The following is a 16,061-nucleotide window of genomic DNA, read 5'->3' on the forward strand; positions in this document are numbered from 1 at the left end:
GTCACGTGGTGTGTCAATTGAACGAGAATTTACTAGATTTTGCCTGAAAAATTAAATTTCGGAAACCACCGAATAAACTGTATCACTGTTTCTGCTAGATAGTAACTATGCTTTAGTGCATATTGTAGGTCAATCTTAAGTTTCGGCGGCCTCTATGTTTACCAACAAAAAGCGTGTAACGCCAAACGCTGGACCGTATCATGAGAAAGTCTGTCATGCCGGACGGGAACGTGGAAGTCATGAAGCCAAAGTCGTCCAGTTTTACCTTCATATGACGGAAAAGCTCAAGAGTAAAAAATGTTTTCCGGAATTATCAAATTGTGTTTGGAAGAATTTTGCCTGAAAATTTATTAGCTATTTGATGTGTAATCATTCCAGAATCGCCGTGATTCTCTTTGAAGGTAGGACACTTTAATCCCGTGGAAGGAAGTCACGACAAAATTGGCCCATTAGATTCCCAGACATGGGTCTAGAATTCTCAAGGTCATATCTTCTCACGCTTATATCTGCTAAACCGTAAATACCTGGATGACGATACACATGGCAAAATGAGGCAACGTATAGTTCAAAGTCATATGGAAGTCACAATAAAATCGGCCCAATAGTTTGCCAGATAAGGGTCTTTAAAGTTCTCATGGTCATAAGTTTCACGCGTATTTCTGCTTAACCATAAATACCTGGTTGACCATACTAATAGCAAAATGAGTTCACGTATAGGTCAAGTTCATAACGAATTCACGAAAAAAATCGGCCCAATAATTTGAAAGATACAGGTCTTCAAATTTCTCAAGGTCATATATTTTCACGCTTATTCCTGCCAAATGGTAAATAACTGGTTGATCGTACTCATATCAAAGTGAGTCCTCGTATAGGTCAATGTCGTATGGAAGTCACAACAAAATCGGCCCACTAGTTTTCGAGATACGGGTCTTTAAATTTCTAACGGTCATATATTCTCAAGCTTATTTCTGCCAAACCGTAAATACCTGGTTGACCATACTCAGGTCAAAATGAGTCCTCGTATAGGTCAATGTCGCATGGAAGTCAGAACAAAATCGGCCCACTAGTTTTCGAGATACGGGTCTTTATATTTCTAAAGGTCATATATTCTCAAGCTTACTTCTGCCAAACCGTAAATACCTGGTTGACCATACTCATGTAAAAATGAGTCCCCGTATAGGTTAATGTCGCACGGAAGTCACAACAGAATCGGCCCAATAGTTTTAGAGATACGGGTCTTTAAAATTCTCAAGGTCATAACTTCTCACGCTTATTTCTGCCAAACCGTAAATACCTGGTTGATCATACTCATGTCAAAATGAGTCCTCTTATAGGTCAATGTCGCATGGAAGTCACAACAAAATCGGCCCAATAGTTTTCCAGTTACGGGTCTTTAAAGTTCTCAAGGTCATATCTTCTCACGCTTATTTCTGCCAAACCGTAAATACCTGGTTGACCATACTCATGTCAAAATGAGTCCTCGTATAGGTCAATGTCTTATGGAAGTCACAACAAAATCGGCCTACTAGTTTTCCAGATACGGGTCTTTAAAATTCTCAAGGTCATATTTTCTCACGCATATTTCTGCCAAACCGTAAATACCTGGTTGACTATACTCATGTCAAAACGAGTGCTCGTAGAGGTCAATGTCGTATGGAAGTCACAACAAAATCGGCCCAATAGTTTTCCAGATACGGGTCTTTAAAATTTTCAAGGTCATATATTCTCAAGCTTATTTCTACCAAACCGTAAATACCTGGTTGATCATACTCATGTCAAAATGAGTCCACGTATAGGTCAATGTAGGACGGAAGTCACAACAGAATCGGCACAATAGTTTTCCAGATACGGGTCTTTAAAATTCTCAAGGTCATATCTTCTGACGCTTATTTCTGCCAAACCGTAAATACCTGGTTGATCATACTCATGTCAAAATGAGTCCTCGTATAGGTCAATGTCGCATGGAAGTCACAACAAAATCGGCCCAATAGTTTTCCAGAAACGGATCTTTAAAGTTCTCAAGGTCATATCTTCTCACGCTTATTTCTGCCAAACCGTAAATACCTGGTTGACCATACTCATGTCAAAATGAGTCCTCGTATAGGTCAATGTCGTATGGAAGTCACAACAGAATCGGCCCAATAGTTTTCCAGATACGGGTCTTTAAATTTCTCAAGGTCAAATTTTCTCACGCATATTTCTGCCAAACCGTAAATACCTGGTTGTTCATACTCATGTCAAAATGAGTCCTCGTATAGGTCAATGTCGCATGGAAGTCACAACAAAATCGGCCCAATAGTTTTCCAGATACGGGTCTTTAAAGTTCTCAAGGTCATATCTTCTCACGCTTATTTCTGCCAAACCGTAAATACCTGGTTGACCATACTCATGTCAAAATGGGTCCTCGTATAGGTCAATGTCTTATGGAAATCACAACAAAATCGGCCCAATAGCTCTCCAGGTAAGGGTCTTTAAAATTCTCAAGGTCATATCTTCTTACGCTTATTTCTGCCAAACCGTAAATACCTGGTTGACCATACTCATGTCAAAATGAGTCCTCGTATAGGTCAATGTCTTATGGAAGTCACAAAAAAATCGGCCCACTAGTTTTCCAGATACGGGTCTTTAAAATTCTCAAGGTCATACCTTCTCACGCGTATTTCTGCCAAACCGTAAATACCTGGTCGAAAATACTCATGTCAAAATGAGTCCTCGTATAGGTCAATGTCCTATGGAAGTCACAACAAAATCGGCCCACTAGTTTTCCAGATACGGGTCTTTAAAATTCTCAAGGTCATATCTTCCCACGCATATTTCTGCAAAACCGTAAATACCTGGTTGATCATACTCATGTCAAAATGAGTCCTCGTATAGGTCAATGTCGCATGGAAGTCACAACAGAATCGGCCCAATAGTTTTCCAGATACGGGTCTTTAAAATTCTCAAGGTCATATCGGCTCACGCGTATTTCTGCCCACCGTAAATACCTGGTTGACCATACTCATGTCAAAATGAGTCCTCGTATAGGTCAATGTCGTATGGAAGTCATAACAAAATCGGCCCACTAGTTTTCGAGATACGGGTCTTTAAACTTCTAAAGGTCATATATTCTCAAGATTATTTCTGCCAAACCGTAAATACCTGGTTGACCATACTCATGTCAAAATGGGTCCTCGTATAGGTCAATGTCTTATGGAAGTCACAACAAAATCGGCCCAATAGCTCTCCAGGTAAGGGTCTTTAAAATTCTCAAGGTCATATCTTCTTACGCTTATTTCTGCCAAACCGTAAATACCTGGTTGACCATACTCATGTCAAAATGAGTCCTCGTATAGGTCAATGTCTTATGGAAGTCACAAAAAAATCGGCCCACTAGTTTTCCAGATACGGGTCTTTAAAATTCTCAAGGTCATACCTTCTCACGCGTATTTCTGCCAAACCGTAAATACCTGGTTGAAAATACTCATGTCAAAATGAGTCCTCGAATAGGTCAATGTCCTATGGAAGTCACAACAAAATCGGCCCACTAGTTTTCCAGATACGGGTCTTTAAAATTCTCAAGGTCATCTCTTCCCACGCATATTTCTGCAAAACCGTAAATACCTGGTTGATCATACTCATGTCAAAATGAGTCCTCGTATAGGTCAATGTCGCATGGAAGTCACAACAGAATCGGCCCAATAGTTTTCCAGAAACGGGTCTTTAAAGTTCTCAAGGTCATATTTTCTCACGCATATTTCTGCCAAACCGTAAATACCTGGTTGATCATACTCATGTCAAAACGAGTCCTCGTATAGGTCAATATCGTATGGAAGTCACAACAAAATCGGCCCACTACTTTTCCAGATACGGGTCTTTAAAATTCTCAAGGTCATATCTGATCACGCGTATTTCTGCCAAACCGTAAATACCTGGTTGACCATACTCATGTCAAAATGAGTCCTCGTATAGGTCAATGTCGTATGGAAGTCATAACAAAATCGGCCCACTAGTTTTCGAGATACGGGTCTTTAAATTTCTAAAGGTCATATATTCTCAAGATTATTTCTGCCAAACCGTAAATACCTGGTTGACCATACTCATGTCAAAATGAGTCTTCGTATAGGTCAATGACGTATGGAAGTCACAACAAAATCGGCCCACTAGTTTTCGAGATACGGGTCTTTAAATTTCTAAACGTCATATATTCTCAAGCTTATTTCTGCCAAACCGTAAATACCTGGATGATCATACTAATGTCAAAATGAGTCCTTGTATAGGTCAATGTCGTATGGAAGTCACAACAGAATCGGCCCAATAGTTTTCCAGATACGGGTCTTTAAAATTCTCAAGGTCATATTTTCTCACGCATATTTTTGCCAAACCGTAAATACCTGGTTGATCATTCTCATGTCAAAATGAGTCCTCGTATAGGTCAATGTCGTATGGAAGTCACAGCAAAATCGGCCCACTAGTTTTCCAGATACGGGTCTTTAAAATTCTCAAGGTCATATCTTCTCACGCGTATTTCTGCCAAACCGTAAATACCTGGTTGACCATACTCATGTCAAAATGAGTCCTCCTATAGGTCAATGTCGTATGGAAGTCACAACAAAATCGGCCCACTAGTTTTCGAGATACGGGTCTTTAAATTTCTAAAGGTCATATATTCTCAAGCTTATTTCTGCCAAACCGTAAATACCTGGTTAACCATACTCATGTCAAAATGAGTCTTCGTATAGGTCAATGTACTACGGAAGTCACAACAGAATCGGCCCAATAGTTTTCCAGATACGGGTCTTTAAAATTCTCAAGGTCAAATCTTCTGACGCTTATTTCTGCCAAAACCGTAAATACCTGGTTGATCATACTCATGTCAAAATGAGTCCTCGTATAGGTCAATGTCGCATGGAAGTCACAACAAAATCGGCCCAATAGTTTTCCAGATATGGATCTTTAAAGTTCTCAAGGTCATATCTTCTCACGCTTATTTCTGCCAAACCGTAAATACCTGGTTGACCATACTCATGTCAAAATGAGTCCTCGTATAGGTCAATATCTTATGGAAGTCACAACAAAATCGGCCCACTAGTTTTTCAGATACGGATCTTTAAAGTTCTGAAGGTCATATCTTCTCACGCTTATTTCTGCCAAACCGTAAATACCTGATTGATCACACTCATGTCAAAATGAGTCCTCGTATAGGTGAATGTCGTATGGAAGTCACAACAGAATCGGCCCAATAGTTTTCCAAATACGGGTCTTTAAATTTCTCAAGGTCATATATTCTCACGCATATTTCTGCAAAACCGTAAATACCTGGTTGTTCATACTCATGTCAAAATGAGTCCTCGTACAGGTCAATGTCGCATGGATGTCACAACAAAATCGGCCCAATAGTTTTCCAGATACGGGTCTTTAAAGTTCTCAAGGTCATATCTTCTCACGCTTATTTCTGCCAAACCGTAAATACCTGGTTGAAAATACTCATGTCAAAATGGGTCCTCGTATAGGTCAATGTCTTATGGAAGTCACAAAAAAATCGGCCCACTAGTTTCCCAGATACGGGTCTTTAAAATTCTCAAGGTCATATTTTCTCACGCATATTTCTGCCAAACCGTAAATACCTGGTTAACCATATTAATGTCAAAATGAGCCCTCGTATAGGTCAATGTCACATGGAAGTCACAAAAGAATCGGCCCAATAGTTCTCCAGGTAAGGGTCTTTAAAATTCTCAAGGTCATATCTGCAAACGCTTATTTCTGCCAAACCGTAAATACCTGGTTGATCATACTCATGTCAAAATGATTCCTTGTATAGGTCAATGTCGCATGGAAGTCACAACAAAATCGGCCAAATAGTTTTCCAGATACGGGTCTTTAAAATTCTCAAGGTCATATCTTCTCACGCTTATTACTGCCAAACCGTAAATACCTGGTTGACTATACTCATGACAAAATGAGTCCTCGTATAGGTCAATGTCTTATGGAAGTCACAACAAAATCGGCCCACTAGTTTTCGAGATACGGGTCTTTAAAATTCTCAAGGTCATATTTTCTCACGCTTATTTCTGCCAAACCTTAAATACCTGGTTGACCATACTCATGTCAAATAGAGTCCTCGTATAGGTCAATTTCTTATGGAAGTCACAACAAAATCGGCCGCTTAGTTTTCCAGATACGGGTCTTTAAAATTCTCAAGGTCATACCTTCTCACGCGTATTTCTGCCAAACCGTAAATACCTGGTTGAAAATACTCATGTAAAAATGATTCCTTGTATAGGTCAATGTCGCATGGAAGTCACAACAAAATCGGCCAAATAGTTTTCCAGATACGGGTCTTTAAAATTCTCAAGGTCATATCTTCTCACGCTTATTACTGCCAAACCGTAAATACCTGGTTTACTATACTCATGACAAAATGAGTCCTCGTATAGGTCAATGTCTTATGGAAGTCACAACAAAATCGGCCCACTAGTTTTCGAGATACGGGTCTTTAAAATTCTCAAGGTCATATCTTCTCACGCTTATTTCTGCCAAACCTTAAATACCTGGTTGACCATACTCATGTCAAATAGAGTCCTCGTATAGGTCAATTTCTTATGGAAGTCACAACAAAATCGGCCGCTTAGTTTTCCAGATACGGGTCTTTAAAATTCTCAAGGTCATACCTTCTCACGCGTATTTCTGCCAAACCGTAAATACCTGGTTGAAAATACTCATGTAAAAATGAGTCCTAGTATAGGTCAATGTCCTATGGAAGTCACAACAAAATCGGCCCACTAGTTTTCCAGATACGGGTCTTTAAAATTCTCAAGATCATATCTTCCCACGCATATTTCTGCAAAACCGTAAATACCTGGTTGATCATACTCATGTCAAAATGATTCCTCGTATAGGTCAATGTCGCATGGAAGTCACAACAGAATCGGCCCAATAGTTTTCCAGATACGGGTCTTTAAAGTTCTCAAGGTCATATCTTCTCACGCATATTTCTGCCAAACCGTAAATACCTGGTTGATCATACTCATGTCAAAACGAGGCCTCGTATAGGTCAATATCGTATGGAAGTCACAACAAAATCGGCCCACTACTTTTCCAGATACGGGTCTTTAAAATTCTCAAGGTCATATCTGCTCACGCGTATTTCTGCCAAACCGTAAATACCTGGTTGACCATACTCATGTCAAAATGAGTCCTCGTATAGGTCAATGTCGTATGGAAGTCATAACAAAATCGGCCCACTAGTTTTCGAGATACGGGTCTTTAAATTTCTAAAGGTCATATATTCTCAAGATTATTTCTGCCAAACCGTAAATACCTGGTTGACCATACTCATGTCAAAATGAGTCTTCGTATAGGTCAATGACGTATGGAAGTCACAACAAAATCGGCCCACTAGTTTTCGAGATACGGGTCTTTAAATTTCTAAAGGTCATATATTCTCAAGCTTATTTCTGCCAAACCGTAAATACCTGGTTGATCATACTAATGTCAAAATGAGTCCTCGTATAGGTCAATGTCGTATGGAAGTCACAACAGAATCGGCCCAATAGTTTTCCAGATACGGGTCTTTAAAATTCTCAAGGTCATATTTTCTCACGCATATTTCTGCCAAACCGTAAATACCTGGTTGATCATACTCATGTCAAAATGAGTCCTCGTATAGGTCAATGTCGTATGGAAGTCACAGCAAAATCGGCCCACTAGTTTTCCAGATACGGGTCTTTAAAATTCTCAAGGTCATATCTTCTCACGCGTATTTCTGCCAAACCGTAAATACCTGGTTGACCATACTCATGTCAAAATGAGTCCTCGTATAGGTCAATGTCTTATGGAAGTCACAACAAAATCGGCCCACTAGTTTTCGAGATACGGGTCTTTAAATTTCTAAAGGTCATATATTCTCAAGCTTATTTCTGCCAAACCGTAAATACCTGGTTAACCATACTCATGTCAAAATGAGTCTTCGTATAGGTCAATGTAGTACGGAAGTCACAACAGAATCGGCCCAATAGTTTTCCAGATACGGGTCTTTAAAATTCTCAAGGTCATATCTTCTGACGCTTATTTCTGCCAAACCGTAAATACCTGGTTGATCATACTCATGTCAAAATGAGTCTTCGTATAGGTCAATGTCGCATGGAAGTCACAACAAAATCGGCCCAATAGTTTTCCAGATATGGATCTTTAAAATTCTCAAGGTCATATCTTCTCACTCTTATTTCTGCCAAACCGTAAATACCTGGTTAACCATACTCATGTCAAAATGAGTAATCGTATAGGTCAATATCTTATGGAAGTCACAACAAAATCGGCCCACTAGTTTTTCAGATACGGATCTTTAAAGTTCTGAAGGTCATATCTTCTCACGCTTATTTCTGCCAAACCGTAAATACCTGATTGATCACACTCATGTCAAAATGAGTCCTCGTATAGGTGAATGTCGTATGGAAGTCACAACAGAATCGGCCCAATAGTTTTCCAGATACGGGTCTTTAAATTTCTCAAGGTCATATTTTCTCACGCATATTTCTGCAAAACCGTAAATACCTGGTTGTTCATACTCATGTCAAAATGAGTCCTCGTACAGGTCAATGTCGCATGGATGTCACAACAAAATCGGCCCAATAGTTTTCCAGATACGGGTCTTTAAAGTTCTCAAGGTCATATATTCTCACGCTTATTTCTGCCAAACCGTAAATACCTGGTTGACCATACTCATGTCAAAATGGGTCCTCGTATAGGTCAATGTCTTATGGAAGTCACAACAAAATCGGCCCACTAGTTTCCCAGATACGGGTCTTTAAAATTCTCAAGGTCATATTTTCTCACGCATATTTCTGCCAAACCGTAAATACCTGGTTAACCATATTAATGTTAAAATGAGCCCTCGTATAGGTCAATGTCGCATGGAAGTCACAACAGAATCGGCCCAATAGTTCTCCAGGTAAGGGTCTTTAAAATTCTCAAGGTCATATCTGCAAACGCTTATTTCTGCCAAACCGTAAATACCTGGTTGACCATACTCATGTCAAAATGAGTCCTCGTATAGGTCAATGTCTTATGGAAGTCACAACAAAATCGGCCCAATAGTTTTCCAGATACGGGTCTTTAAAATTCTCAAGGTCATATTTTCTCACGCTTATTTCTGCCAAACCGTAAATACCTGGTTGATCATACTCATGTCAAAATGATTCCTTGTATAGGTCAATGTCGCATGGAAGTCACAACAAAATCGGCCAAATAGTTTTCCAGATACGGGTATTTAAAATTCTCAAGGTCATATGTTCTCACGCTTATTACTGCCAAACCGTAAATACCAGGTTGACTATACTCATGACAAAATGAGTCCTCGTATAGGTCAATGTCTTATGGAAGTCACAAAAAATCGGCCCACTAGTTTTCCAGATACGGGTCTTTAAAATTCTAAAGGTCATATCTTCTCACGCTTATTTCTGCCAAACCTTAAATACCTGGTTGCCCATACTCATGTCAAATAGAGTCCTCGTATAGGTCAATTTCTTATGGAAGTCACAACAAAATCGGCCCACTAGTTTTCCAGATAAGGGTCTTAAAAATTCTCAAGGTCATATCTTCGCACGCGTTTTTCTGCCAAACCGTAAATACCTGGTTGACCATACTCATGTCAAAATGAGTCCTCGTATAGGTCAATGTCCTATGGAAGTCACAACAAAATCGGCCCACTAGTTTTCCAGATACGGGTCTTTAAAATTCTGAAGGTCATATCTTCCCACGCATATTTCTGCCAAACCGTAAATACCTGGTTGATCCTACTCATGTCAAAATGATTCCTCGTATAGGTCAACGTCGCATGGAAGTGACAACAGAATCGGCCCAATAGTTTTCCAGATACGGGTCTTTAAAATTCTCAAGGTCATATCTTCTCACGCATATTTCTGCCAAACCGTAAATACCTGGTTGATCATACTCATGTCAAAATGAGTCCTCGTATAGGTCAATGTCGTATGGAAGTCACAACAAAATCGGCCCACTAGTTTTCCAGATACGGGTCTTTAAAATTCTCAAGGTCATATGTTCTCACGCGTATTTCTGCCAAACCGTAAATACCTGGTTGACCATACTCATGTCAAAATGAGTCCTCGTATAGGTCAATGTCGTATGGAGGACACAACAAAATCGGCCCACTAGTTTCCCAGATACGGGTCTTTAAATATCTCAAGGTCATATTTTCTCACGCATATTTCTGCCAAACCGTAAATACCTGGTTAACCATATTAATGTCAAAATGAGTCCTCGTATAGGTCAATGTCGCATGGAAGTCACAACAGAATCTGCCCAATAGTTCTCCAGGTAAGGGTCTTTAAAATTCTCAAGGTCATATCTGCAAACGCTTATTTCTGCCAAACCGTAAATACTTGGTTGACCATACTCATGTCAAAATGAGTCCTCGTATAGGTCAATGTCTTATGGAAGTCACAACAAAATCGGCAAAATAGTTTTCCAGATACGGGTCTTTAAAGTTCTCAAGGTCATATTTTCTCACGCTTATTTCTGCCAAACCGTAAATAAATGGTTGATCATACTCATGTCAAAATGATTCCTTGTATAGGTCAATGTCACATAGAAGTCACAACAAAATCGGCCAAATAGTTTTCCAGATACGGGTCTTTAAAATTCTCAAGGTCATATCTTCTCACGCTTATTTCTGCCAAACCGTAAATACCTGGTTGACTATACTCATGTCAAAATGAGTCCTCGTATAGGCCAATGTCTTATGGAAGTCACAACAAAATCGGCCCACTAGTTTTCCAGATACGGGTCTTTAAAATTCTCAAGGTCATATCTTCTTACGCTTATTTCTGCCAAACCGTAAATACCTGGTTGACCATACTCATGTCAAAATGAGTCCTCGTATAGGTCAATGTCTTATGGAAGTCACAACAAAATCGGCCCACTAGTTTTCCAGATACGGGTCTTTAAAATTCTCAAGGTCATATCTTCTCACGCGTATTTCTGCCAAACCGTAAATACCTGGTTGACCATACTCATGTCAAAATGGGTCCTCGTATAGGTCAATGTCCTATGGAAGTCACAATAAAATCGGCCCACTAGTTTACCAGATACGGGTCTTTAAAATTCTCAAGGTCATATCTTCCCACGCATATTTCTGCAAAACCGTAAATACCTGGTTGTTCATACTCATGTCAAAATGAGTCCTCGTATAGGTCAATGTCGCATGGAAGTCACAACAGAATCGGCCCAATAGTTTTCCAGATACGGGTCTTTAAAGTTCTCAAGGTCATATATTCTCACGCATATTTCTGCCAAACCGTAAATACCTGGTTGATCATACTCATGTCAAAACGAGTCCTCGTATAGGTCAATATCGTATGGAAGTCACAACAAAATCGGCCCACTAGTTTTCCAGATACGGGTCTTTAAAATTCTCAAGGTCATATTTGCTCACGCGTATTTCTGCCAAACCGTAAATACCTGGTTGACCATACTCATGTCAAAATGAGTCCTCGTATAGGTCAATGTCGTATGGAAGTCATAACACAATCGGCCCACTAGTTTTCGAGATACGGGTCTTTAAATTTCTAAAGGTCATATATTCTCAAGCTTATTTCTGCCAAACCGTAAATACCTGGTTGACCATACTCATGTCAAAATGAGTCTTCGTATAGGTCAATGACGTATGGAAGTCACAACAAAATCGGCCCACTAGTTTTCGAGATACGGGTCTTTAAATTTCTAAAGGTCATATATTCACAAGCTTATTTCTGCCAAACCGTAAATACCTGGTTAACCATACTCATGTCAAAATGAGTCTTCGTATAGGTCACTGTCCTACGGAAGTCACAACAGAATCGGACCAATAGTTTTCCAGATACGGGTTTTTAAATTTCTCAAGGTCATATATTCTCACGCATATTTCTGCCAAACCGTTAATACCTGGTTGACCATACTCATGTCAAAATGAGTCCTCGTATAGGTCAATGACCTATGGAAGTCACAACAAAATCGGCCCACTAGTTTTCCAGATACGGGTCTTTAAAATTCTCAAGGTCATATCTTCCCACGCATATTTCTGCCAAACCGTAAATACCTGGTTGGTCATGCTAATGTCAAAATGAGTCCTCGTATAGGTCAATGTCGTATGGAAGTCACAACAGAATCGGCCAAATAGTTTTCCAGATACGGGTCTTTAAAATTCTCAAGGTCATATTTTCTCACGCATATTTCTGCCAAACCGTAAATACCTGGTTGATCATACTCATGTCAAAATGAGTCCTCGTATAGGTCAATGTCGTATGGAAGTCACAGCAAAATCGGCCCACTAGTTTTCCAGAAACGGGTCTTTAAAATTCTCAAGGTCATATCTTCTCACGCGTATTTCTGCCAAACCGTAAATACCTGGTTGACCATACTCATGTCAAAATGAGTCCTCGTATAGGTCAATGTCGTATGGAAGTCACAACAAAATCGGCCCACTAGTTTTCGAGATACGGGTCTTTAAATTTCTAAAGGTCATATATTCTCAAGCTTATTTCTGCCAAACCGTAAATACCTGGTTAACCATACTCATGTCAAAATGAGTCTTCGTATAGGTCAATGTCCTACGGAAGTCACAACAGAATCGGCCCAATAGTTTTCCAGATACGGGTCTTTAAAATTATCAAGGTCATATCTTCTGACACGTATTTCTGCCAAACCGTAAATACCTGGCTGATCATACTCATGTCAAAATGAGTCCTCGTATAGGTCAATGTCGCATGGAAGTCACAACAAAATCGGCCCAATAGTTTTCCAGATACGGATCTTTAAAGTTCTGAAGGTCATATCTTCTCACGCTTATTTCTGCCAAACCGTAAATACCTGGTTGACCATACTCATGTCAAAATGAGTCCTCGTATAGGTCAATATCTTATGGAAGTACCAACAAAATCGGCCCACTAGTTTTCCAGATACGGGTCTTTAAGATTTTCAAAGTCATATCTTCTCACGCATATTTCTGCCAAACCGTAAATACCTGATTGATCACACTCATGTCAAAATGAGTCCTCGTATAGGTCAATGTCGTATGGAAGTCACAACAGAATCGGCCCAATAGTTTTCCAGATACGGGTCTTTAAATTTCTCAAGGTCATATTTTCTCACGCATATTTCTGCAAAACCGTAAATACCTGGTTGTTCATACTCATGTCAAAATGAGTCCTCGTACAGGTCAATGTCGCATGGATGTCACAACAAAATCGGCCCAATAGTTTTCCAGATACGGGTCTTTAAAGTTCTCAAGGTCATATCTTCTCACGCTTATTTCTGCCAAACCGTAAATACCTGGTTGACCATACTCATGTCAAAATGGGTACTCGTATAGGTCAATGTCTTATGGAAGTCACAACAAAATCGGCCCAATAGCTCTCCAGGTAAGGGTCTTTAAAATTCTCAAGGTAATATCTTCTTACGCTTATTTCTGCCAAACCGTAAATACCTGGTTGACCATACTCATGTCAAAATGAGTCCTCGTATAAATCAATGTCTTATGGAAGTCACAACAAAATCGGCCCACTAGTTTTCCAGATACGGGTCTTTAAAATTCTCAAGGTCATATCTTCCCACGCATATTTCTGCAAAACCGTAAATACCTGGTTGATCATACTCATGTCAAAATGAGTCCTCGTATAGGTCAATGTCGCATGGAAGTCACAACAGAATCGGCCCAATAGTTTTCCAGCTACGGGTCTTTAATGTTCTCAAGGTCATATCTTCTCACGCATATTTCTGCCAAACCGTAAATACCTGGTTGATCATACTCATGTCAAAACGAGTCCTCGTATAGGTCAATATCGTATGGAAGTCACAACAAAATCGGCCCACTACTTTTCCAGATACGGGTCTTTAAAATTCTCAAGGTCATATCTGCTCACGCGTATTTCTGCCAAACCGTAAATACCTGGTTGACCATACTCATGTCAAAATGAGTCCTCGTATAGGTCAATGTCGTATCTAAGTCATAACAAAATCGGCCCACTAGTTTTCGAGATACGGGTCTTTAAATTTCTATAGGTCATATATTCTCAAGATTATTTCTGCCAAACCGTAAATACCTGGTTGACCATACTCATGTCAAAATGAGTCTTCGTATAGGTCAATGTCGTATGGATGTCACAGCAAAATCGGCCCACTAGTTTTCCAGATACGGGTCTTTAAATTTCTCAAGGTCATATCTTCTCACGCGTATTTCTGCCAAACCGTAAATACCTGGTTGACCATACTCATGTCAAAATGAGTCCTCGTATAGGTCAATGTCGTATGGAAGTCACAACAGAATCGGCCCAATAGTTTTCCAGATACGGGTCTTTAAAATTCTCAAGGTCATATCTTCTGACGCTTATTTCTGCCAAACCGTAAATACCTGGTTGATCATACTCATGTCAAAATGAGTCCTCGTATAGGTCAATGTCGCATGGAAGTCACAACAAAATCGGCCCAATAGTTTTCCAGATATGGATCTTTAAAGTTCTCAAGGTCATATCTTCTCACGCTTATTTCTGCCAAACCGTAAATACCTGGTTGACCATACTCATGTCAAAATGAGTCCTCGTATAGGTCAATATCTTATGGAAGTCACAACAAAATCGGCCCACTAGTTTTCCAGATACGGGTCTTTAAGATTTTCAATGTCATATCTTCTCACGCATATTTCTGCCAAACCATAAATACCTGATTGATCACACTCATGTCAAAATGAGTCCTCGTATAGGTGAATGTCGTATGGAAGTCACAACAGAATCGGCCCAATAGTTTTCCAGATACGGGTCTTTAAATTTCTCAAGGTCATATTTTCTCACGCATATTTCTGCAAAACCGTAAATACCTGGTTGTTCATACTCATTTCAAAATGAGTTCTCGTACAGGTCAATGTCGCATGGATGTCACAACAAAATCGGCCCCATAGTTTTCCAGATACGGGTCTTTAAAGTTCTCAAGGTCATATCTTCTCACGCTTATTTCTGCCAAACCGTAAATACCTGGTTGACCATACTCATGTCAAAATGGGTCCTCGTATAGGTCAATGTCTTATGGAAGTCACAACAAAATCGGCCCACTAGTTTCCCAGATACGGGTCTTTAAAATTCTCAAGGTCATATTTTCTCACGCATATTTCTGCCAAACCGTAAATACCTGGTTAACCATATTAATGTCAAAATGAGCCCTCGTATAGGTCAATGTCGCATGGAAGTCACAACGGAATCGGCCCAATAGTTCTCCAGGTAAGGGTCTTTAAAATTCTCAAGGTCATAACTGCAAACGCTTATTTCTGCCAAACCGTAAATACCTGGTTGACCATACTCATGTCAAAATGAGTCCTCGTATAGGTCAATGTCTTATGGAAGTCACAACAAAATCGGCCCAATAGTTTTCCAGATACGGGTCTTTAAAATTCTCAAGGTCATATTTTCTCAAGCTTATTTCTGCCAAACCGTAAATACCTGGTTGATCATACTCATGTCAAAATGATTGCTTGTATAGGTCAATGTCGCATGGAAGTCACAACAAAATCGGCCAAATAGTTTTCCAGATACGGGTCTTTAAAATTCTCAAGGTCATATCTTCTCACGCTTATTACTGCCAAACCGTAAATACCTGGTTGACTATACTCATGACAAAATGAGTCCTCGTATAGGTCAATGTCTTATGGAAGTCACAACAAAATCGGCCCACTAGTTTTCGAGATAGGGGTCTTTAAAATTCTCAAGGTCATATCTTCTCACGCTTATTTCTGCCAAACCTTAAATACCTGGTTGACCATACTCATGTCAAATAGAGTCCTCGTATAGGTCAATTTCTTATGGAAGTCACAACAAAATCGGCCCACTAGTTTTCCAGATAAGGGTCTTAAAAATTCTTAAGGTCATATCTTCTCACGCGTATTTCTGCCAAACCGTAAATACCTGGTTGACCATACTCATGTCAAAATGAGTCCTCGTATAGGTCAATGTCTTATGGAAGTCACAACAAAATCGGCCCAATAGTTTTCCAGATACGGGTCTTTAAAATTCTCAAGGTCATATTTTCTCAAGCTTATTTCT

This window comes from Zootermopsis nevadensis, unplaced genomic scaffold (genome assembly GCF_977971745.1).
Source record: "Zootermopsis nevadensis isolate Lab colony 2312 unplaced genomic scaffold, Znev_1.0 Znev_ptg000024l, whole genome shotgun sequence".
NCBI classification, from domain to species: domain Eukaryota; kingdom Metazoa; phylum Arthropoda; class Insecta; order Blattodea; family Termopsidae; genus Zootermopsis; species Zootermopsis nevadensis.